General features: G+C 43.8%; 1 protein-coding gene and 1 long non-coding RNA gene across 2 annotated transcripts in view; one reads left to right on the forward strand and one right to left on the reverse strand.

Annotated features, from left to right (window-relative positions):
• LOC135908975 (membrane metallo-endopeptidase-like 1) overlaps positions 1–13,903 on the reverse strand; it is a 144,345-nt gene extending 130,442 nt beyond the window's left edge. The window contains exon 1 of the mRNA XM_070533648.1: positions 13,379–13,903. The gene's annotated coding sequence lies outside the window, so the exon portion shown is untranslated. The remainder of the gene's footprint in view (positions 1–13,378) is intronic.
• On the forward strand, positions 10,364–17,712 carry LOC135909025 (uncharacterized). The gene is made up of 3 exons (XR_010566534.1): positions 10,364–10,515; positions 16,777–16,847; positions 17,399–17,712. It is a non-coding gene; the product is annotated as an uncharacterized lncRNA (long non-coding RNA).
• The last annotated feature ends 8,847 nt before the right edge of the window (positions 17,713–26,559 follow it).

A 26,559-nucleotide genomic window follows, 5' to 3' on the forward strand; every position in this document is an offset into this window, starting at 1 on the left:
AAAATGCATTGTAAAGCCGGAAATGCACAGAATTAGTGGAAATTCGCCGAGAAGCGAAGCACAGATACCCTTCGTCTCAAATGTTGTTTCCTCTTTATGTTAAGGGCATAGAAAGATGACTGCAATATAGTGCAATAGATTCTGGTTTATGTTATCACCGTGTAATAGGCAAAGGGGGCAACAAACTGTTCCTAGGGAGAAGTACCTGGACGACATAGTGCTACATGCGAAAGAAAGCAAAAAAAATTAGACTTTCGAATATGTGCGCCAATAACGCGACGTGTCTAGGTCCCAATTTCATCATAAAGAAATGAGAAATTATGATATGTATCGAAGAGACGACCCATCATGTGGTATCAATTGAAGATCAAGGCGTACCTGCAGTCAAGCAATATAAATACGAGGGTGTATTATAAACGATGGAGAGACCTACTCAAACAACCACAAAGATAAGGAGGGCAACAGAAATGCAGTAATAATTAAACATAGCACACTTCTGGGTTATATAAATATAATGTGCTGCGAGGAATTCGGAAGGAGTATCAATGCAGTTGCTAAATTTTGTAAATGCTATTTCGGGGTTGAAACCAGAGATCTTGTAGATATTGGAAGTAAACCAAAGATGAGCGGGCCGGTTGGCTTTGGGTATCATGGTAAAACCAAAAATGAGGAAGTGAAGACTCACATGGGCTGGACTTCTGTTGAACTCGCATAAGCTTAACACAAAATTAATTCGGAAAAAAAGCCCAGGAACATGGTAATGCAAGATCAGGAACACTCATGAAAAGAAATGAGCGGCTAAAGGGCACCGTACCTGAAACACCTGGATGCAAAATAGAGGAAAAATTCAATTAGCTAAGTAGAATGTCACGGAAGGTGCAAATAGACAACCCGGAGTCAGCAAAAACAAATTTAGAAAACGCAGACGGTAAATTGAATGCCACGGAAGGAGATAAGTCCATGGAGTGAGCAAGGAGGGGAAATCTGCAGGATAACACGAAGGGGAGTGCCTTTCTATTTGAGGCCCAAACATGCTTTTGGGAGACAAACATACCGGAGGAAATATACGGAACAGAATGAAGCATTTATCACGGCAGCAAAAAAGTTATACGTAGCACTGATGGCAGCACCAGACAACCTACAATTGCTAGAACTGATGATGCTAAGGATCCTGCCACCACAAGGTTATTTGAAAAATAGGAATAAAGGTTACCAAACAAAAAAAGAAACTGCGCAAATGATTCGAATGGAGTTCGTCTGTATACATGCAGAAATATTTGTCAAAACTAGATTGTTTGCACCTACACATACAAATATATATCGATTGGGTCTACAAATAAAATAGCGTCTTAGGCGATATACTAATTCTGTATGGAGCATGCACAGGTAGGCTAGCTAAAACATTTTTTTTGGGATAGAGCAAGTTAAGAGACAATGATACTCGGTTACGAATAGGAAACGTTTGTACTGCTTTTCTTTTAATGCATTCTTAAGGTACTTCACCCACTTTCCCGGGGCTGGCTATGTTTGTACATAAGCATTCTCCCACCTAGCTGGGTCACTAGCTAATCTGTAGTGGTAGGAATAACAAATCACGCTGCTATGCTGAAGAAATGGGGTTCAAAACCAACTGTCCGGCCAACTTGGATCACTGAGTATCTGACAATGTGTACATATGCACAGCTCTTCAATGAAGCTCTTTTACACCGACACAGCTCACTATAGACGCGGTACGGAGTAGCTAACGGTGTTCAATAAAACCTTTAGCGTTTACTTGGAGCATTGGGTATGTGCCTCTCAGTCTGTTCTGGTCTTCAATGCACCAATGTGACGCCAACATCAGTTACTGGGCAGGTGTGTAACCTGGCCCTTCACATAATATTTTAAAAACCTCGGTGTAGCTTCGGTGCCAGAATGAAAGAAAGCCAGCTGTAGCTTAAGGCACAGAAAAGACAAACTTTATGAAACGAAAATCAATCAATGGCAAGCATCGTAGTTAGTTTTGGTTCTCAAAACATCCACGTCGGTTGACAAGGAGCAAGTGCAAAGCCTTGGTCTACGCTTTATTGCAATTAGCGGCAGGACAACTGCGCGTTAGCCACGCGTCTTTCCTTCACGAATAGCGCGTCTGCGAGGACCATATCCCACGAAGAATCGGGCGTCAGAACTAAGCCACACGCGCGGCAGTGGGAAAGTGTGCATGATTTCAAGCTCGCTTTAAGGGCTTATGGACGCACACCTGCAAATATAAGCGCTATTCTCATTCTGCGTGGCATGTACTCTGTCACTCGGTGCGGCATCGAATTATTCTGGACAAGTGCGCGCTCCGCGAAACGTATGCGGCGTTAAGTCTTACCTGACCATACTAGCTTTCTCAGAAATACGCACTTTGAACTGCCATCCCAGCGGAAGTGGCCTGTGGCGAGAGCCAGTAGGCGCGCAGCAGTAATCTGCCGGCGCCTGCGGGATACGTTTCCCGTATGCGTATCCCGGGCTGCTGCCAGCTTCTGCGTACTTTCGGCATACCGGACACAGAACCAGTGCCTACCCGTCAGCAAGTTGCCTCGGTCACCAGGCTACTGCCACAACCGGGCACTCTGGGCACCACAGGCGACACTTGGCAGAGCTGGAGAACATTCGGGCACGAATTCGACTTGTCCGCCACGGCTATCTACTTCAGGTAACAGCCAAAACTGGTACAGGTCCCAACATTTCGAATGGTTATTGAAGAGGATACGTGCAGGACTTCATCTTCGATGAAGCGGAAGAAAAGTCAGATATAGCAGTCCTTAAGCAGAAGTTCGGAACATTCTACAAACCGTCGTTATACCTAGCGTACCACGAGTTCCGTTTTGGGTCACGAACCACCAGGAAGTGAAGGCTTTAACGAATTGTTAACCTAACTAAGAATATTGGTGAAGAGCTCTGAACTTGGCGAAATGGAAGAACGCGTGGTGAGGAGCACAATTGTCCTAGGCATAAAGGACAAATGACTTCCAAAAACACTTATTTCAGAAAACGCTTCTTTCTCCAAAAGTTGAAATTTGGCGTGCCAAAAGCGAGGGAAAGAAAAGTGCGAAAAAAATCCGAGCAGGCCAGAAAAGCGAAGCTTGAAACTACGCTCTCGAGCAATTTTGGCGCTGTGTGCCAGAAATCGGGCAAGTAAAAAGTGTGGCAAGAGAACTCATTTTCCTTAAGCATGCCGAACGAACAGCGAAATGCAGCACGAACCCAAACAAAGAATTACAGTGGTAAGCGCCAAGGGCGAAGACTTCTGGACAGAAGCTTTATCTCAGAACGGCAAGAAAGCAGAGCGCTGGTCAGCAACTATAGATATAGAAGGGACACCCGTTCCTTATAAGTTCGACAGAGGCGCCAATTCCTCGGTGATAGCACAGAGCAAACTGCGAGTGATAACAACTAATGAGCAAAAGAGCTGTCCCTTTTTGCTGAAAAGGTTTTCTGGCCATAAGAAAGAAGGTACAGCGATGAGCACAGTTAGGGTGAACACGCGAGCGCGTAGCCGACGGCACTGTTAGCGCCGCGTCACGGCAATCGCTGGAAGCATTGCACATGCGTACTATGCGCTCTGCGAAAGAATATTTCCACCGCGCGCACCACGTCACTGAAGGCCTCGTTCGTCGCCTGCTGGCCGCATTTCTGTCTGCTGAGGTGACACTTTCTGCACTTGCTGGTCCATCTGGTAGAAAATGTGGTGCGTAAATGAGTAAATAAGCATAGGGCGCTTTGTGTTTCAACTATTTATTGAACTAAACTGCAAGCTCGCAGTGTAAGTGGAACAGACGCACTACAGGGCAAGAAAAGATTAGAATTTCTAGTACCGAGTCACGTCACCATTCACAGCAGCGACTGCCGCTGTCCTGGACGGCAGCGAGTCATAAAGTGACTGCACATATTCGCGATTGGCCTTTAGGCTTTCCCACTTGTAGCTGACTGCGGCCCACAACTGGTCGGAAGTCGCGGAATAAAGGGGTTTTCTTGCCAAGGCAGCTTTCAGGTGGCCCCACATGTTTTCTACAATATTAAGGTCCGGCCCTTTCGACGGCCAATCTAGTAGAGGTATGTGCTGCTCTGCCTGGAAGTCCGTCTCAACCTTGGCTGTGTGGATCGGCGACAGGTCTTGTTGGAAAGGATAGTTGCCGTCGGAGAATAAACTGCTCGCATACGGCAACAGCACATCGTTCAAAATACTGCAGAATGTCTGAGACGATAAGTGCCCAAGTATGCGTTGTAATGGTCCTAAACCATATTGCGAAACCGCATCCCACAAGCTCACACTTGCTCTCCAGCTGGCAGAGACGCGTTGCACGTTGTCTGGATTGTTCCTGCATGAGATTCTTCAGTTAAGTAAGAAACCAACTCTGTAACGCAAAAGTTTACGTCACCATGCTCTTGGCTGTCTCCACGCAAGCAATCTTTGGTCTTGTCGCGTCGAAAACGTGGACTCGTCCGAAAAGATGACACGTCCCCAGTCTTAGGTTGTCCATGGCACCTGCTGCTCAGCGAACCGCCGTCGTGCTGCCTTGTTGGCAGCCGTAAATAGCGGCTTCTGTGCTGCGACGTAACTGCGAAGGCCTGGACTACGCAGGCGACGCCGAACAGCAGTGTCCGAAACGGCTAAAAGCACACACAAACTGTAAACCAATGGTTTCAAGTTCCTGGCGAACGATGGCTTGTTCCAGGTGAACGGAAAATGTGGCAGCATCAGTCGTACGCGCACAGAAAGCTGCGGGCGCCATCGCATCCAGTTCACGTTTAACGATTCGCACGACGTCCTCTGATGGCGACGCATGCTGTTGTGTGGGTTGATCTTTACACGTCGACGTTGCAGCAGTATTTGGAAGTCTTGCGAATTGTTGCACGATGCGTCGGGTTTTCTCCTGCTCGAATTGTCGGCACTCTTTAATGATTGCGTCAACTGTAGAACAGCTCTTGCACATGAGCAGATTAAACGCGTCGTCAGCAATGCCCTTAAGCATGTGTCCGACCTTCTCAGCTTCTGGCATGTGGTGATCGGCTTCACGACAAAGTGCCAGCACGTCCTCGATATACGAGACATAGCACTCCGTGGACGATTGGGCATGGGAGGCAAGTTCCTGCTTTGCGGCAATTTTACGGCCGGCTGCTTTGCCACACAACTCTGTGAATTTCTGGTTACATTGGTCCCAGCTGGTTGGCTCCTCTTCCTGGTTTTCGTACCACACCTTTGCCATACCTGCCGTGGTTTCTCAGTGGCTGAGCACAAGTTCACGGTATCGAATCCCGGCCACGGCGGCCGCATTTCGTTGGGGGCGAAATGCGAAAATACCCGTGTACTTAAATTTCGGCCCACGTTAAAGAACCCCAGGAGGTCGAAATTATATATATATATATATATATATATATATATATAAATATATATATACATATATATATATATATATATATGTATATATATATATATATATATATATATATATATATATATATATATATATATATATATATACCCTACCCGCCGTGGTTGCTCAGTGGCTATGGTGTTAGGCTGCTGAGCACGAGGCCGCGGGATCGAATCCTCGTGCTCAGCAGCCTAACACCATAGCCACTGAGCAACCACGGCGGGTAGGATATATATATATATATATATATATATATATATATATATATATATATATATATATATCCTTTATTCAAACTTCATAATGTGACGTTATTCGAAAATTCACAAGTTGTTGAAGTAGAATCAATCTGTCATGTTTGCACTAATTGGCATTGACTTTGCTTTTATATGCACAACAGGATCCCAAGCTTGCTCGGCAGGCTACTAGAGCTAAGATAGAGCTATCAAACAACTCCGAAGATAGGGAAATCCTGAAGAAGAAAAGGAGGCGGAACAGCATCCATTTCTCTGAAAGCAATGACGAAGTTGTGGAGAAGAGTCTCCTGAAGAGTAGCAGTGGAACAGCAGGCAGATAGAGAAACAGAACAGAGTGCTCTATGACAGGCTGACGAAAGAAGAAACATTAGAATGAGGAAATGTAGGAACGTCTGACTACAAAGATCGTTGAGTTCCTGCGTTCGTTTTGATATGAGCTGTTAAACGGGACCCCGGAGTATCTTATAATAGGGTAAACACACTAATAACTAGGTGATGATAATGTGAGCACCTGAATAAATATTATTTGGATACATATGAAAGGCAGCCCGAAATTTTGCACTATAAATTGTTCTTGCTATGTCATTGCTTTATTTAGCCCCTGAAACCAAGTGAACACACATCCATGGATAAATTATTTGGACACATTTAGTGTTAACTATCACGCACGGCCAGCGCCAAAGGACAGAAGCCACAAGCAGTAAGTAAAGTGGCTGAAAGACTAAACAACCAATCAAGGCAAATGATTTGTCTTGACAGGTGCACTTCAACATCAGTTGTGACCTTAAAAAAGTATTCTCTGTTAAAGCTGAGAAGTGCGCTAAAGCAATCCAAATCACTGCAGGAGTAATTGATGCACAGGAACGGCAGTTGGAGGTTTTTAGGTGATAATATAGGTGATAATATAGTTGTGCACTTTTTGATAAATTATTTTAAAATTGGCATGCTCTTTCAACCTGTGCCCTTAAGTTTAAATTATATAACCTAGCGGTATATAAACTAGCGAATGAGTGTTCAGTAGCTCTCGCATTTCGGGCAGCCGCGAGTGCTTCTTTAAAACAAGTTATTTCCAGATGTGTTCGCGTTGTGTAAAATGACTACTGAATAACAGGACGCATTTTAATTGATAGCAAAAGTATATCGAATAGGCGGAGTTGGAATATGATCATGATAACAATGCATGGCAAAATCAAGACTCCGCAAAGAAATCAAGGAAAAAATGTTTCTTTTGTGTTCGTTAAGTCATGGAGGCAATTCCGAAGTTCGTTGTTTATGAATCGGTCGTATCGGTTATATGATTCATGTCGATTGGTCCGGTCATCCACTGATTGTGATAAGCACGCTTGTTTTCACTTTTGCAATTTACTGGGAGTAGTCACTGCCAGGCATAAAGTGTCTGAAATTGTTTGCCCTGTACCAGCAGTTCCATGTGATTATGAGTGCGATCGTTATACCTTTTGAGATATTCTGTTGACACACGTGAATGCCCATACCAGATTGGGTTCTGTCGCTAATGGAATCGTAAGGAAAAAATTTGAAGCAGTGTTGTGGCTTCGTTTCTGTTTTTATTGTATTTTTATGTATCCGGTTGAAAGTAACTGTTCTTAGCGCGTTTTGACTGTTAATCTGTGTTATATACTGTAAACAGCACGAATATTTAGTTTAGCATACTTAGTAAACTTATATGGAGTCTAATTTCTATCTGGGAGCAGATCTTGAGGTTTGCTTACTTTTGTCTTAAAAGATGCCTATACATACACTTCCTGCAGGCTTACGTTACATGCTGTTTTGCATTCGCATGTGGCCATACCTGGTGCAAGGAAAAATTAACTAGAAAAAGTATACGGAAGACAGAAATAACACGTTAGCAATGGTTGTTACACTGTATAAAAATGTCTCCTTGGTATGTGAGCATGCAGCAAGCCTCCATCTGTGGTGTCCTGCTTTATCAGGCCATTGAAAAAATTTTTTTTGACGTAAGAAAATGTTGCTGATGTGTAAATGAGTCTCCTGTGAACATGTGAGCCAAATAATACTACAGTGCAATGCAGCACGTCCCGTCGCCGAAGTGCTTATTTTTTTTTATTTTTTAAGTTATTTCATTGACAGCGCACAGGTGAGCAAATTATTTCAGCCCATCGTTATGCCCGCCACACGCATCCTAATGCAGTGCGTCTACCACGCGCCCATTACACTACGTATCAACATTTTTTTTTTTCTATACATAGCCCATCAATGGAATGCGCTTCCTTCTGACATCGCCCTCATCATGTCCTCGGTCACCGTTGCCTATTTCTGAATTTCTTATTGAATATGAATATCGTAAAGCAACATCGATGTTTTAGCACTCCAAGATGCACTTGATGATGGAAAGAACAGTTTTGCTCGTCAAGAGAGGCGCCAGTAGACGCGGCGGAGCGGCGGAGTTAAAGCGCATCTTGTCTCTCAACATACAAATGTAAACATCAACGAGGACAGAGGCTCTTACTGTTTACATAGCGAAATGCAAGCTCACAGTTAAGTTCGGCATAGAGCTGTGGTAAGATACCGGGTTCTGGATGTTTAGGTGGCAAGTTGGAATCACCGGCCAAAAACTTCTTACTTTTTTGCACTAACACTTGCCTTCGTGTCACCAAGAATGCTCTCCCAAAGCTTGATTATTTCTATACTCTTAGCAAACAGGTGGCGAGTAAATCAATCCCATTTTTTTGCACCAAATCGCATTCACCGCAACGGCAGCTCAGCACGCGCGCTCGTACAGTGAAATGACCACGCACCACCTGACTGCGCCGTACAGCGCATGCGCTTGTTTTTTGCAACTTCCTTCGAAATGGTTTTGGGCGGAGCATGATCCACGCACTAACATGTTCCCTCTAATACCTCAGGGAAGCAACCGAGTGCATAGCAGCAACCTGCATGGAAATAAATCGTCTACTACTCGGGAGAGCACGTGTGTCGAGTCAAGGCCTATAAAAGCCCTGTCACGTGGCAGTGGCTAGCGGCAAGAACGTGAAATGATTCTTTCACGACAATATCGAGACTATGCCCTTCTAAGAACCGCAAGGTGGCCCTACGAAACGGAGATACTCTTCCGTTTTTGAAGGAGCTTGAATACCTCCTAGATGCAGTCTTCTTATGGCGAAAAAAGGGACCGAATCTTGAAGCTATGGCTGCTGCAATCGTAATATTGGGTTTGCCGCCAAGCCTGTCCGATGCCATCGAACAGTCCAATAAATAAAAAACGTGAAACCACTGATAATGTGATTCTAATTAATGACAGAGGGTTATGCAAAGCTAGGCACTTTCTTATGGTGAGAAATGAGCCATGATCGGTGTTAGTGATTAGACAGCTCGTGTATTATGATTCCACTCTCCTGAAAGGCCATCGGCTTTCTAAGGGATACTATAGGCAATCTTTTGATGCTGCCACTCTGCCATCTGGTTGTAATTTGGGTGTCGTTTGCTTTCCCAGGGAAACCCAGCCCCGGGACAGTTGAAGTTTCTTAAAAATGCATTGAAATAGACACCGTACAAACGCTTCCACCAATGTGCTATTCGTAACTGCGCATCATTGTATCTGAGGTTGTTCTATCACGAAAACTTATCGTAACTAGCCTGCTTGTGTAGCTTGTATATATAATCAACATTTCGCCTAACATGCTGTGTTGTGTATTGACTCAATTTTTATTTTTTACTGTGTGTAGACGTAGAAATGTTGCGCAGGTCCCTGCTACCCTGATGAGGTGAAACTATTCATTTTCGATTAATATTGCAGCATGTATTCACGGTAACGCTACCTCTAACTCTTCGTTATAATCCCTTGTTCTTGTTTTTTTTTGGAACCTTCCTTACCATTTTTCAAATCACTTTCTGGTTGCAGTATTCTTGGCGTTACCAGTTCTAGCAATTTTTCCTTGTCTGGTGCTGCCATAAGTGCTGCGTCGGCTTCTAGTTGCTGCATCAATGCAGAAATATAATACGAATGAAGGATTCTACCGTGCGCGTCCACTGAAGACATTGATAATCCGAAATGACTCGCTAAACATATCACTGCATGACTGACGAGAGGTGAGCCGCTCTAGAACTAATTAACTGAGCCGACAGATCTCGTGAATGAAACACTACAGACATTGTCAGCTGTAGCATATAAAAAAGCTTGTTAGGACGAGCTATTTGCGACTTTCGGTCATTCGAGAAATGAGTGACGTTATCAAAGGGGACGTGAGGCCGACAGCTTCTATGTCTGTGATGAGAAAGCTGGCACATGTGCAGTCACAAAATTCTCAAAACATATGACGCGATAATATTTAGAAATCAGGGTAAACAGCGCGAATAAAACAAGGGCACCAGGAAACAAATTCCATAGACAAGCTCTACCCTGATGAAGATCTTACCAACGCAATCATAATTGTTTTGGAATAGTATACCGACTCATGTAAGGTCACATAGGCTATATTCGAGTTGTGTGACACGGCCTAATTTGAAGTGACAATCAAGTCTTCTTATGAAAGCTTGCTATGTCCGCATACGGAAAGACATTTGCGCTATTAGGCGTACATACTACGATAAGGTCCAAGGGCTGCGCAGTGGACATAGTACAGTTCGTTCGCGTATCTAAATAACGGCCCGTACTTCGTGTGTCCCGGTCGAATACAATCCAAACTTCAAAGATAAGCTTTGTTTGGTTTAACAGATGAAATGCTGACAAGCTGTATACTTTGGAAAAGAGGTCACGAGGAATTTCGCTCCGCGCGTGCAGCAGTTCGTAAAGGTATAAAAATGCCAGTTCTATCTACGAATCACTCAGCACTTCTAAACAGAAGACCTTCTGGAAACAACTGAGCGTGAGCCTTTCCGTAAGTGAGAGAACTTCATTGCGCTAAATTTGCAAAGTTGTATTTTATGGTTGATAAATTTTATATATCGCCCGTAGAATATAGCAGAACTCTTCTTTTTGAAGATGGACTAGTCTAAAAAGTCCCCTTCAGTTGCACGGGAAATCAAGATGCTTAATAGAGTAATTAACAGACTGTCGGTAACTAAGTTTTCAATTACTTACGCCTCATGTTACCGCATAAGAAATTTAGGCGGATAATTTTGAAGTCATATTCAATTCAAACAAATTTTGACGATAAGTTACTGTTTACGCGTTCCCAAAGTGTGCGAAAGGATACAATAGGCAACAACTACAAAGTCTATTAGTAAAGCACTTTAAAATAGTCAGCCACGCATTTTAATTTGTTACGCAACTACAGGAAACCTCATGCAGTAGTCTAACGCTATTATTTGATTTGTATGATATGGCAGAGGTATAATTTACCAATTTTGTGAAGATTGCAACAATACACGTATACAGACGCGATATGACCACTTCGGCAACATCTTTTTTGTGGGGATTTTATTTCTAAAGAGAAATATGTTTAAAGAACCATTTATTTTGCACCTCATAAAGCAATGCAGCATTTGTTACTGTGGACATGGATTTCATTCATTTTTAAGGCGAAGGGCTTCAGTGCCTCATAGGTAAATCCGATGTTATCGAATATTGACCGTCCGGCGTTATGGCACCAAAATTCAGACATCAAATTGATGGTGCCATCCACGACCATTGGTGGGTGAAGAAACGATGACATTTGGTTTTAATTAAGGCAAAGGTATTTAGGGCAATGGAAGCCATGACTTTGGCGAGACTATATTTCAATGGCAGCCAAATTAACGGTGTCATTGATCGTCGTACCCACGAACATTAGTTGAAATAGAACGCATGACCTTTGGTGGTAATTAAAAAGAAGGTAATAATTACACATGTAATTAGGCTGAAGCAAATGACGCCACACGAACCCACGAACTTCGGTGGGAGAAAACAAGAAATAGGAAGTAACAACCTATTCGAATCAGAATGTTAAGTAATTTAATTGAAAGTCTCGTGAGAGCGCAGGCTTTCGCCTTAAGCTAAAGAGGATGTGCGCGAAACAGTGCACTCTCTATATTCGTTCTCTCTCTCTCTCTTCTTCACCCCTTCACCCAGGGTAGTGTAGCAAACCGGACGTGCGTCTGGTTAACCTGCCTGCCTTTTATCTGTTCTATTTATCTATCTCTCTTTGTAAAGAGGATGAAGGCGAAAGCCTTACATATCTGATGGGTTAAAGAATCTGATGGTCGCCGTTATGGCACCAACATTTAGGGGACTAAAATTCAAAGGGAGTCATGCCGTCGCCCTTTGGTAGGGGTAGAACCAACGACCTGCAGTGTTAATTAGGACAAAGTGAAATCAGGTACAAGTGATTAGGATAGAGTAATTAAAAGCACTCGAACGCATGACCTCTGGTGGTAGTTGAGCTGACTTGGAGATGTGGGCGAACCAGCCATATCTGCAAGTTAGATTTCAATTGAGATCGTGAAGGTAGAAAGTAGAACGCATGGCCTTTGGGGGAAGTCGAACCCACGATCTGTGATGCTCATGTAGGCGAGGTTACTTAAAGCACTCGAGCCCCCAACACAACATGGAGATAGGGACGAACCGGCTATAAATCCAAGTTGGATTTTAATTGACATCATGAAGGTCGATATTCGAATCCATTACATTGGTGCTGTAAAGACAGTTCATTAGGCAGGTAATTGTGATAGCGTTAATAAGACACTCGAACCCCCGGCCTTCGGTGAGAGTCGAACCAGCGATCTTCAGTATTAATTAGGGCGAAGCTGATTAAGGTACAATTAATCATAGTATACACTATAAACAATACGGATTGGCGACTTCAATGCCAGGGTAGGCAAGAAGCAGGCTAGAGACAAGTCAGTGGCATAGGTTCTAGGAACAGCAGGGGAGAGCTATTAGTACAGTTTGCAGAACGGACTAATTTGCGGATAATGAACACCGTTTTCCGCAAGCGGGATAACCGAAAGTGGTCGTGGAGGAACCCCAATGGCCAGACTTGAAATAGACTTCATACTCTGCGCTAATCCTGACATCATACAAGATGTGGACGTGCGCGACAAGCTGCGCTGCAGTGACCATAGGATGGTAAGTTCACGAATTAGCCTAGACTTGAAGAGGGAATGGCAGAAATTGGCACATAAGAAGCCGATCAATGAGTTTGTGGTAAGAGGGAAAAGAGTGGAATTCCGGATCAAGCTACAGAACACGTATTCGGCTTTAACTCAGGAAGAGCACCTTAGTGTTGAAGCAATGAACGACAATTTTTTGGCTATCATTAAGGAGTGTGCAACAGAACTCGGAGGTAACTTGGTTAGACAGGATACCGATAAGCCATGGCAGGAGACGAAGGATCTGATTAAGAGACGCCAATGTATGAAAGCGTCTAACCCTGCAGCTAGAATAGAACAGGCAGAACGTTCCAAGTAATGCTATGTTCACACTACGGTCGTAACGCGCGTAACAGCTCTTTTGGCGTATCGAACGTAACGGCTGTAAAAAACGTTACGGCAGTTAAGCCGGCACCTTTGTTCACATTTACTGCTGCTTAAATTACGGCTTTTACAACTGGCCAATCAAATTTGGAGCTGCAGAATGGACGTCACCAGCGGTCCAATATGGCTCCTGCCAACATGCCAGCGCTGGCCGAGATCGAAGAAATTCACGCTCAAAACAAACTTATAGTCATGTATTCAATCGCCCAAAGACGACGAAGGCGACGCAGAAGGGCTTGGGTGCGGCAAGTATTTCTCGACAGGGCCGCTGACGGCGATTTTCACAACCTTTTCGCCAAGCTCCGAGTTGGTGACGCTGCGATGTTTCATAACATCATGCGCATGTCGCCCCAGCAGTTCCGCTTCCTTGAAAACCTAATGAGACCACTCATCGAAGTTCGGAGCACGCATCTGCGGCCATCGATTTCCTCGGCGGATAAACCAGATGAACTGAAAAAAGTCTCGCAAGGCGCAGTGCAAAAATTTTCACGAACACAGCCAATAATGCGCACGGAATGGCGGAATGGCACTTCCCGCGCCCGGAGCTGTCTGCAGACGGGAGGACGGAAGTGTCGTCACCGGTTGTTGAAAGCCGAAAGCTTATCGGTCATTGGCTGTGTCGCAACGGTCGTAACATAACAGTCGTAAATGTTGCCGACCCTTCAACACTCTCACCCACGATTTTTGCGAGAATTGCGCACGTTGGTACCTTTACGTTCGCAGTCTGAACTAGACGCATATGCTTGTTGCGCTTCCGCTTACGTATGTTACGAAAAATCGGCGCCTTACGAACGTAGTCTGAACATAGCATTATTCAACAAGCTTAAAATAGCTGACATAAGGAAGTATATTGTGGATAGAATTGAGCATGCTCTTAGGAAGGGAGGAAGCCTAAAAGAAATCAAGAGGAAACCAGGAATAAGCAAGAATCAGATGTACCCGAGAAGAATCAGAGAGACGAAGCAGCACGGTTGGTCTAAAAGTTAATTTGCAGAAAACTAAAGTTATGTTTAACAATCTCGGAAGAGAACAGCAATTTACAATAGGTAGCAAGGCACTGGAAGTGGTAAGGGAATACATCTACTTGGGGCAGGTAGTGACGACGGTTCCGGATCATGAGACGGAAATAATCAAAAGAATAAGAATGGGCTGGGGTGGGGTGCGTTTGGCAGGCATTAACAGATCATGTACTGCAGGTTGCCATTATCCCTCAAGATAAAATGTATAATAGCTGTGACTTACCAGTACTCACCTACGGGGCAGAAACGCGGAGGCCTACTTAAATTCAGGAAGACGCAACTACCTTTGGAAAGAAGATTGCTGGGTGTAACGTTAAGGGGGGGGGGGGGATACAAAGAGAGCAGATTGGGTGAGGGAACAAAGTTGAGGTAATTACATCATAGTTGAAATCAAGAAAAAAATGGACATGTTCAGGGCATGGACTGAGGAGGGAAGATAACTGGTGGTCATTAAGGGTTACGGGCTGGATTAGAAGAGAAGGGAAGCATAGCAGGGGGCGGCAGAAAGTTAGGTGGACGGATGAGATAAGAAGTTTGCAGGTACAACATGGCCACAATTAGCACATGACCGGGGTAGTTGGAGAAGTATGGGACAGGGCTTTGCCCTGCAGTGGGCGTAGGCAGGCTGATGATGAGGACCGTGAGGTACAACAAAGACTACACGCAGGACATGTCTTCCTCTCCTTTGTCGTCTTGCGTGCCAAATAGCACTAAAAGACCACTTTTAATATTGGTGATCAGGAGATAATCGTAAGCTGATTATTTAGAATTACAATTGAAATATGCCTAAACTTATTGTGATTTAGAAGGTTGCACGCATCGCAAACTACGTGAACAAATGCCGTTGAAAACTAGGCAGACAATCTCTGCTGTCCCGGTCCTCTTGCTACGACTTTTATCATTGCTTGGAACATTTCTACATGTGAATGCGAAAGAAGTCGCGGCTGTTCTGGTACTTCTGGAATTAATTTTAGAGCGCAGCCATTAGGCACCGGTTCCTGCGGCGAGATTCGGCGTAACCAGGCATACGAATACAGCGAAGGATGAAAGAGTGAACGTGGAGCGCAGCGGGGACAAAATAGGCGAGGAAAAAAGCTGAGGAGAAGGGTATCACGAAAGTGTGAGAAGAAAAGCGTAGCGTGGCAACGCTTTTTAGTCTCTTTAGTGCGGCTGCTGTGAAAAGCGCCCACGCGTCACATACACGCTGGCGTTTGCGAGCTCTCGTTGGAAACCTCGCACCGTATGAAGCGTGACGCACGAGATAGAATATCCGCGCAAGCCATTAAATCGCGAAATAAAAACACCTACAGATCTGTGTTCAATTTTCGCATTAAGGAGAATCGTAGCCGTGGGGGAATTTCCGGCTGCTTCACTATGCCAAAAATCACATCAATCTTTTAATCACAATCATTAAGCGCGTCATTGAGGATCGAAAATCGAAAAAAAATCGCTTTCTGACTTTTATTATTGGGCTGAAAGTTTCTGGCTACGTGTTTTCTGCCTTCACTTGAAAACAGTCTTCAAGAGTCATTTGTTGATTTAGAGCAACGCAGGACCAGGAAGAATAACTTTGGCGCGTGGCCCACTTGCTTTCGTAAGCACGGCCAAATGGACAGATCTGTACTAACTTTGATTAGTGGTCAGGGGAGACAGGCCAATGAAAATCTCCGCCGGCTGCAGTAGTACCACACGCGTGCAGTAAAGCAAATGAAATGTACACATATGACTCAAATATGATGACATCTGTATGTAAAAATTACAAATGAAACCATAACTACTCTGGGATGAATCTCACTTTCAGTTTTCTGCCTGGTATTTCCCAACTATTGTTGAAACATCTGCCGGAAGATATTTCCTATTTTCGTGGAAAACGCTTACTATAGACGCGTTTTGCACATTTAGAGGAGAAATACAGATGTTTTATGTAAGCAAAAGTGCCGCCACTAATGGGATATTGTGCTTAGCCACTTTCAGATTTTTGCAGCGTTCATACTTTGCCTGAAAAAAGGAAAAATCAGTTTGGCATTTCTTTATCCAACTAACTATTATTACAAACTTTATTTTAGGAAGTCATTAAATTACACCATATAAGCTAATGGTGTAAGACATCAGACGACTTTATCCTGTAAGAGGTTACAAGTTTCGCTTGCCCACCGCCGGTTTTTCGTCCAGATTTGTTACAACTGAAATTGACACATGCACAAACGACTATGCGTTTATAGGGCTTCTTTGACTTATAAAGGGCATGAAATGAAGTTTTTATTGCAAGAAGCTGCTTGCATGCTAACCTAAATGGAAAATACAAGAAAAGACTACACAACACGTCAACTGCTCAGAACAATTTAGAAAAAAAAAACGTCATATGATGTAGACAAGTTCTACTGCTCAGTTTGACGCCGGATGGTGCACATGAGGTGTGAGGTTAGCCGCGAAGGTATCTCACCGCTTTTTGAAAAAGCCTAGGACCTGATCTTCTTTCACCTATGGTAGTGTACAAAGCCCATTTCGTTCCGACTTTCACCATTGCTTTTAAGTACGCGTGAATCTGCATTAAAGTGGCGCTATGCTCGAAAGTAGTGTGAGTGGTAAACACATCGGCATTATAGAATATGAACTAAGAAGTCAAGCCACCCTGATAAACTACTCGTTTCTTGTTTTGATGAACAGCATTACCAAAAAAAGCATGCAGCTGAAAGTGATCCTGGTGGGCTTGGCAATCTTTGGTCTTATTGTGGCAGGTGAGTTGCCTTGCTTTTGAAGTTGAGCTTAACACTGAATACGGAATTCGGAATGTGCTCTCCGCTTCATCAGTCTTCGTTGTACTTTGAGAATTCCGGCAGCATTGGTATATAGGGAAAAGTAAATGAGAGCTTGAAATGTACGTGAATTGTTTGTTACGTTTTAAACACCTTTCTTCCCTTCTAGATAGTTCTCGATTGTTTCTAATGCTGCTATGTTCTTGTTGCATCGACCCACAAGACCTGGCTGTGAGATCTGCCGTTACCTATGCCAAGGTCCAACTGAACAAATTTAGCGCTCTGGTGCTTACGATTGTATACCGCATTACTCAGCGCTCCCATTCCTTTCGCAGCTATTGCTTTAATGTAAAATCCCAGGTCTATGCACGTGAAATTAAATACATACATTCAGGCCAGTCCCGGTAAAAGCTGAACCCAAGATATTTCTTTCGTGGTTTCATCATTGGCGCAATTGCTACGTGAATACTTAACGTGGTATTTCTTAGCTTGTACAGTGTTTGTACAGTCCGTCATCTGCATTTTTTCCCCAGAGAACGGTGCTATGCCGGCTAGCAGCTCCAGTGATGCCGAGGGCTGATCCCGAGATTGTTGAGCGTGCCGAGCAGGGCAGCGTCGAGGAGGCGCGTATCAGCGAGGCATGCATGCAATGACTGTGCGGGTAATAACCTGAGGCAAGAGCAAGGCACCTCCTGAAGATCGTCTCCTGCAAAAATAACACGAATATTTCAAAAGTAGTATAGGCACTGCTCAGTTCTCCACACCTTGCCCCAGTGCGGAATATTGGACTTTGCGGATGTCTGTTGCGCCTGCTCTTGCGTTTAATAAAGCTCCGTTTATTATGTAAGCTTGACCTTCAATGTCTTGACTTGACCTTCAGCATTGACCTCATGGTATGCCCGCTGGAGCCCTACGTGCGGCTGAAGAACAGGACCTCTCAGGTGATCTCTGCGACTCTTCAGAACAATTGATTTATTACAAGTCAAGCAAGTAATCTTTCCGGCTAATGTAGTAAATAATATAAAGGGCTGAAAGGACGAGAGAAATGTTAATTCACAAAGAGCGGGTCAACTACGGATGCTTGAGCCATCTACGAGCTCTTCGGAAATGCAAGTTGTCTTCGGCGTCCGCTTGTCCAAGCAATGCTGTAGAAGAAGAAAATACGCTAATAAAAGGAGTGGTGCGGCAGTTTTTGATGTGGTGGCCTCAGGTAGCGGCTCGAAGTACTTGAATTTATGCTGAAGCGTTCCTTGTTGGACCACTCTTTATCAGTTCTCTCGAACGCGAAGCATACCGCAGTGAATGCATCCCATCTTTCACTGGGTTTCAGTAGAGAGAGTCAAATGTAAGAACAAGGCAGAGAGTTCATTTTAACTAAAGAAAAAAATATTCGATTCGTTTGACTGCGCTGAGCAAGGGGACACACCAACTATAAACAGAAAATAAAAGCGGCAGAAATAAACACCGAATATAAGCGCGTGCGCAACAGAACGTGCGACAAAGTAGACCAGTCAACAATGACCTTGGCTGTACAAGCCTGTTGCTGCTGGTAATCCTAATGCATCCGTCACTCCGCTACAGCGGTGGGTGAGGTCGTGGTTGTAAATTGGTCAGTTTCCTAACTGGTATGTAATAAAATCGATGTAGCGCAGTTACTAGCGGCCGCCTCAGTACGCAGTTAGGGAAGTCATTAATAACATGCTTAGGGTTCTCCGTAGTGGGGTTCACGCGCCACGTATTTTGATCATCCCAATATAGAAGCCGAATAACTCGTAAATGATCTTCGCAAGCTTAGCCAACGAATGAGGGATGCCCAATTTTGGGAAAACGTGATTGGGTTTTGAAGGTCAAACAGCGGCTTCTTTATGTGCATGATTGCTTCCGCATATACGAAGTTCATCATGTGCGGAATGTTGAATAGACGAAATAAAAGAAAAATCAGTGTGCTGTGTCCTATCGTTGAAAACGCCGACGCTCTCGTACAGCTACTGAAGAGTGGAGCTGCAAAATAAATACCAACATCGCGCCTTTTAAACCAATATGACACCATGAAAACTAGGCTTAACTTGAACAAAGAACTTAAATAAGAAGCATGTAGGTATATCGGATATTAGCAGAGCGCCAAGACCGAAACCCGTTAGGCTCCACGGTAATGACTGCAGCAATATAGCCATAGTTCTACGATCGTGAAACAGGGCCTGATACACCAACAGAATAAGAACCTTGCTCGAAATGATAAATAACTACGCGGTGACGCTTAAGTTACCGTTTTTACTGAATTGCACCGGCATTCGCTTAACTGCGTTTCGAGACGGACCGCGAAAGAACCTACTGCTCTTAGACGGTTTGTGTCTAGTGTTGCAAAAAGGAAATGGGTGCGATGCTACTGAATCCCCCCCCCCCCCCCCCAGAAAAAGAAAGAAAAGGTGCAAATTTTGTATTAGCTGAACCCACTGAAAAAGTGGTTTCTTTGGCTTGTGCGTAAGAACACAGAAAAACAACTTGCGATTTAGCTGGTAGAAAGAATGCTATGCGTTTGGGAAAAAAGCTGAATTTTGTCAGCGTCGTTCGCATCGATCAAGAAAAAATCAAGAAATAAGAGTAACAATTTGCCAGCCTGTTTTTTTTTTGTTATCGTAGGTGGCTCATTGATACAGGTTATATTTCTGTGGGGATTCCGTGATAACAATAAAATATAATTACCTTAAATGATAGCTATGTGAGGTAAACTGGTCTATTATTTTTGAATGAGTTTACTTATTCAGCGCCCATCGTTAGAGGGGGCGTTGACGCCGCTATCACTTGCAATGCAATGCAGCTCTTGAAATGTGCCGAAAGGTGCGCTCGTAGAGTTCAGTGTGTGAAGCCTTAAGAATAAAGAAGACCGAGCGAACTGATTTTTTTTTCAAGTTTTAATTATTATTTTGAGGCCTTACGCTAGTGAAATTGGTGCACTAGTGAATATAAGGGTGTCGTTTTTCATGTATGTAAGTGCGAAGTCATTACTGCTTTAATACCTATGCTGGTGGAGTTGCAGTTGATGTTATGATTTTCGAAGGAGTTATCCCAAGTTCTCGGTATCGCTTCGCAGCCATAAATCCCGTTTTGCTAAAAATATAGGACGTATATTTGTAGTGCTCATATCGCGCGTAGACCAGGCCACCTTATCAGCAGAATCTGCGGCCGGCAGTGCTGCCGAATTTATTGGTTTTCCCAATATATCTAGTTATTTTTTCCGCTGCTTTGCGGAAAGATTGTTTTCTTTCAGGTGACGTGCTTTTAAGCGGATTTCATATAATGCTGACTATCTTTTGGGGTGCTACAACAACTTCAATGTATTCACAATTATTCTTGAATCACGTGTCCCAAACGTGCATGTTATCTAGGACCCTGATGATGTAGGAGGCAATTATGATCACCGTCGACAAACAGTGTGCTGCGCAATCCTATTTCGCGTTTTTGCAAACTTCACTTTGCAGGCTAGCCTGTGAAGTAACGAAGAGTGCTGCTTCGAATAACCACTGCCGAACGACGCTCTTCACAAGACCGGCATCCTGCACGTCTATAGGGTCAGTGGTAGCAGTGACCATGTACCCAGCCACGCCAGCGAACACATTCACAAAGAGGACGCGCAACCATAAAACATAATACGCTCAGGTGTCATATGTTGTTTTCTCGCTTAAGTCCTGTCCCTTCGTCGCTCTACGCAGCAGTGTTAATTATGTCAAACCAACTAGCCGACTGTGGAATTTTGCATAATAAAAATGACTTTATGTAATTTTGATCACTCCCGGTAGTTCCGCTGGCTTTCTGGCCACTGATTGCGATTCACAGGACTTTTTTTTTCTATGCACAAGTGGGTCCTAACTTTGATTACCAAGTCCAGTATCACTCTCTTCTGCATTGCAGAAGGTGGCTGCCTATGTTTCCTTATGGTTGCCATTTCGATGTAATATATTTCTTACGTTTTAGTGCTCTGCACAACACAGCCGAGCCGCCGTGGTTGTTCAGTGGCTATCGTGTTAGGCTGCTGAGCACGAGGTCGCGGGATTGAATCCCAGCCACGGCAGCCGCATTCGGAAAGGGGCGAAATGCGAAAACACCCGTGTACTTGGAATAAGGTACACGTTAAAGAACCCCAGGTGGTCGAAATTTCCGGAGTCCTCCACTACGGCGCGCCTCATAATCAGAAAGCGGTTTTGGAACGTAAAACCCCGTAATTGATTTTTTAACACACAACCAGAAGTTCCATCGGCTTGTAATGAAATCTAGTTTCTGTATTCCAAAATAGATATATAATTATAAACGACCTTATTTCCAAAAAGAATTTACACGTGGCGTGCCTTCTTTTGCGTGATTGGGCATGGGAGCCACTGAGCCATCATGGTTGACATATGGACCCTTCCCGCTTGAGAGGTGTGTGCACATGGCTTCCTACATCATAAAAAAGGCATCACCCATAATTGGTCTTGCTATGTTCTTTTCACCACAAGCGCTTTCTGAAAGTGTACCTACTTTTTATTAGTCTTCGTAATCGCATGTTTTAGAAATGTGGAAACAGGACAAATGCGCATGCTCGGTGTCATTGCAGGAATGAGAATATAAACTTGGAAATAATTTGCAAGAGATGCAAGTACTTGTCCATTCCCCGAGAAAAAAAATTGTTCTTGTTCTAGACAGCAACCTAAGGGTCAGGCAGACTTAATTGGGACAGTGGAGACAGAGAGAGATTCGTTGAAGCCTGCTGACCGCACTAACTGTCTATCGCGTGGATTATAGTTTAATATTGGTTAACAGTGTGGGGAAGGAGGAGAAGGGACGGAAATATGATGGAGATAGCTTTCAAGCACATTGGTTAAAGAAGAACGAAGCAAAAATTAGCGGTATTCCGAAAACGCAAGGGATCTTGGGTGAGTACCATATAATTGGACGAAATATAATTCATTTATGTCAAGTACTCTCAAGGCCTGATGGCATCACAGAGAGGAGTTGGAAAGAAAAAGATACATACGCAATTTCCTCAAGAAAGGCATTGTAAACAGCAGATTTTAATTTGCTAGATTCCGGCGTAAGAGCGGTGGATTCCACGAATGACACCGGGATATTGGGAGGCCTGTATACGACACCGACTAAAATAGAAAACCGCAATATATAATTTCGCACGAGATGCTTTCGTGCTTTGCTAGGTTTTGAAGGTGATTTCTCTTTTTGCGATCAAGGCAACGCCCCCTCCTCGCCCAATGCGGTCGCATCTAATTATTTTGAGGGATGGCAGAATTATTTCAGAGTGATTTATCTCCGGTGGCAACCAACTTTCTGTGACCACCAAAATGTGTGGGTCATAGAGGATATCTTCTAATTGGTTTAACATGTTGACAAGGCAAATTAGTGTGAGGTCGCATAACAGGCTGCGAGGTGGCCTCATCCCAAGCGTAAACCGTATCGTATATCCGAAGCCGCTCTTCGTCAAAAGAAACTTTGTGGCCTTTAGCATTGAACTGTTTGCCATGTTGACATAGTTTAGAACGTTTCTTAAAAGTAGCCACAAGAAATTCGTGGCTAACAGAAATAGATGAGCCTTTCAGTTTGAATGAATTGTGTAAGACACGCAATTTCTCATTGAAATCAGAAGTTCATTATGACTGGTCTAGGTTTATCAGGCCGTTTTTTGTCCCTATTCTATGCACCATTTCTACTGTACTTACCGATAATCCGAGCTTTACGGGGATTAGGTCTTCAGTAATTGCTGCTTTATACTGCTCAGACTCTCGCGATCGGATTCAGGAAGGCCAAAAACAACTAAACTGAGGCACCGACTTCTGCCTTAGAAGTCATCTAATTTGTTTCTAATCGTCACTTTCTTTATAGAACTTCAGTTTCTATTTGGCTGATTGCTTGGGCACTCTGCTCGAGCACCTTTAGCGTAACATTTAAGTCAGTGAAGCGGGCGCTCATCAATTTTTTTATACCGAAATGTGACGTAGTTAGGTTATCAGTAGATGCTTGTAAGGATGAAGACATATCTGAAAGAAGAAGCTTAATTTCATCCCTAGAACGTACGGGATTTTGTTCAATATCACCAGCAAGGAATAGAAAAAGCGCACCCCATGCGTTATCAAATAAACAAAGGCACTGTTCAGAGCATGGCAGGATGATAATACACCTATCATCGCTACGAAAGCAGCGACAGGTATAATAACAACATGAGGCGGTTAATGGCTGCATATGCGGTAGCCTCGCCGTGCCCTCTGAATGTGAGCTTGAGTTGTCCGCGTATTTTTACTGTGAGCGGTGGCGCTGAAGGTCGGGGCTGATCAGCAGATTGCGTCACCAAGCCTCGGTTGATATCGGCAGCCACGTGGGTGACGAGAAGATTTCCGTCATCAGGGCTGTAAGATGAAATCTCGTCGTCACTCAAGCAGGCGTGTTTAACCAACTACTACTTTTAGATTCTAAGAAGGCTAGCGGGCCGGATGGAATACCAACCCAATTTCTAAAGCGATACGCCGAGTGGGTATCATTTTTCTTAAATAATATCTTTGTTAAGTCATTGCAAACTCACTCGTTGCCACAAGACTGGCGTTGCGCAGTCATAACTCCTGTTCTTAAAAATGGTAACCGATTGCTAATAAATAACTATCGCCCAGTTTCCCTGACTAGCGTCTGTTGTAAAGTCTTAGAGCATATCATAAGTAAGCATATTCTCGTTTTTCTTCAAAATAACGACTTTTTTTATCAGCACCAACATGGTTTCCGAAAGGGACTTTCTACAGTAACCCAGCTCATCGAAACTATTCATGATTTTATTTCAGCTATAGACGCCCAAGAACAAATGGACGTCATCTGCGTAGACTTTGCGAAAGCCTTCGACAAAGTTTCGCACAATAAATTACTTTTCAAGTTACAAAAAGCAGGAATAAATGACACTATTCTAAAATGGATTGAAGCCTACCTACACAATCGCAGGCAGGTTGTGCGTGTGGACGAGTGCTTGTCCCCTGCGTTAGAAGTGCTTTCTGGTGTTCCCCAGGGGTATGTTCTGGCCCCATTGCTGTTCTTGGTTTACATTAACGACGTTACAGAGATTGTCGAGTTCCCTGTGAAATTGAAGCTTTTTGCTGACGACTGTTTAATTTATTCTACGGTAACACACATTCACGACCAAATCAGATATAACCGGGTTCTTCATTCCCTTCACCTTTGGTTTGAAAAATGGGACATGGAAATCAATTACAACAAATCGACTTTTACACATGTTACTAACAAAAAAAGTGTGGCACCATTCTTTCATAATATTGCAAGCAACAAACTTAGAAATGTAGATACATTCAAGTATTTGGGGATCACAATTACACATAACCTAGACTGGCGTAAACATATCGATAACCTGTGCTCGACAGCTTCACAAAAACTGTATTCACTGAAGAAAAAGCTGGAACATGCAATGAAAGATGCTAAATTAATTGCTTATAAAACTCTCATACGTCCATCTTTAGAATACGCTTGCGTTGTCTGGAGCCCCCACCAAAAAGTCTTAATACACAAACTAGAAAGAATTCAAAGAATGGCTGCTCGTTTTATTGCTTCAAGGTATCGAAGGACTGACTCGGTAACTACAATTCTGCGTTCGTGTGGGCTTGAGTTGCTGGAAACCCGAAGGAAGAAAGCCAGACTTGAGATTTTTTTCAGATACTTCAAAGGGCTCTGAAGATAAAAAGGGAAACATATGTCCAGTTCCCTGCAAATCGCAGTGAGAGAATAAACCACAGCAGAGCCGTCAAGCCTTATAACACACGTGTTGATGTTTTTCGTTATTTTTTTTTCCCGAACGTGATTGAAATGTGGAATGCCTTACCTGATGTTGTTGATCAGACGGATGTGCACAAATTTGAATGTTTGATTGATATTTTGTATCGTGAACACCCAACCTGATGCTATGAAATGTAAAATTTGCTTGTGTTGTACTATTTTCCCTCCCTGTAACAACCCTCAAGCGAGGGTTAACAGTATTAACAAAGAAAGAAAGAAAGAAAGAAAGAAAGAAAGAAAGAAAGAAAGAAAGAAAGAAAGAAAGAAAGAAGATTTGCCCGATGGTGCGCACAAGATAAAAGTGGATAGCGCGACCTGTACAAAAAACATGAGGCGGTTGAGGTCTCCATCCGCGGTGGTCTCGCCGTCCCCTATGATAGTCTTTCTAATAGGCCACTGCCACGTAAAAATGTCAACACAGGCTTGACCGACTTTCGGTGCGACAACAGGCCATATCGGCATTCGAAGACTGTCCGTTCTGAAAATGCCCTGTCGTCAAGGCGTGCCAACACGGCTGCTAGCCACTGCACCAGGTGCGTGGTGTATAGAGGACAGTGGCAAAGTACCTGTTCTATAGTCTCCTCGCCACCGCTGTGTCTGCCAGCCGCACTTTCGTCCGTACCCACTCGGAAAGTAAAAGATCTTGTGAAAGCTACACCAAATGAAAGTAGCAAAATTATCGTTTTACCTGGTGAGTCTGTGCCCTAAAGAAGAGGCTACATTCATACGACAATAATAGCGGCGAACACAGTCGGTGATCGGCGAAAGTCTGATCAGCAGGTCAAGCGCGTTAGCTTTTATGCAGGTCATCAGAGGTTCTAGAGGAATCGCTGGTGCCCGCGTGTCCTCCAGGCAGGACTACACAATTCGCATCACGCATACAGGCAGTTATATTGCACAGGTTCGGCGACAACAGACAGCGGATAGAACCATCGACATTATTCGATAAACTTGTTTGGCGCGCTGGCGTATCCAGCTTTTCTGGACCCGAGGGTTTGGTTCGCGTGAGTGCAGTCACGTGGCGTGCTGACCTTAAACTGTTCAAACTTCCCGCGGTGTCGTGTGATGACGCCAGTAAAAAAAATAATTAAAAGCTATACCTGCGCATTAAACTTCGCCGCAATATTTGTTCCGATGGCGTTATCAGTGCTCTTCATAAAACGTAGCTGCTCGTCCCCTGGAAATTACTTATGCTAACAGCGTTTAGTCGCGACGAGCGACGATTGATTCGGACCTTTTGACATGGTTTTCTTTTTCTTTTCCTTTTTTGATACTAAGGAGTAAACAAGCTAAAATGATCGTCGGAAGCACCATGCAGCAGCCTTTCTTCAGTCGGCACATTCTTAACGTCCCAACAACGCACAGCGTCTACGAGAGACACCGCCGTGGACGGCTTTTGATTTTGACTTATCGATATCGTTAAGGTGCCCCTAATTATTCCTCCAGCGCCGCTGGTATCTACTCTCATGATCAACCGCAGCAGCTGCAAATCATCGAGGTGTGCATAACTATTTATATGGATACATGCATATGCTGGTTTTGCAGCTTGAGGCAAAAGGCACGACACAAGAATTGTACAAACTGTCTCTCTGTGGTCGTCCGTTAACATGTTATGGCCGAAGCTGCTCACAATAATACGTCCCATGAATGGCCACCGCGCCAGGTACACCATTAGGTGTTACATATACAGTTCTTTGGTTAGTTTGAATGTACTGTCCTGTCATGGTTATCCACGTGCGTGATACAAGACCATTATTTAAGATTTTTGTGGAGCAATATATGCAGTATTTGTCTGTTGTATACAATATAGCCGCAATGTCGACTACCACATATCGAAGGCCTAAATGGCTAACCACATACTCAAAGACCTCGCGCACACCTCCTG

Source organism: Dermacentor albipictus, chromosome 2, assembly GCF_038994185.2.
Source record: "Dermacentor albipictus isolate Rhodes 1998 colony chromosome 2, USDA_Dalb.pri_finalv2, whole genome shotgun sequence".
In the NCBI taxonomy this organism is placed as follows: Eukaryota; Metazoa; Arthropoda; class Arachnida; order Ixodida; family Ixodidae; genus Dermacentor; species Dermacentor albipictus.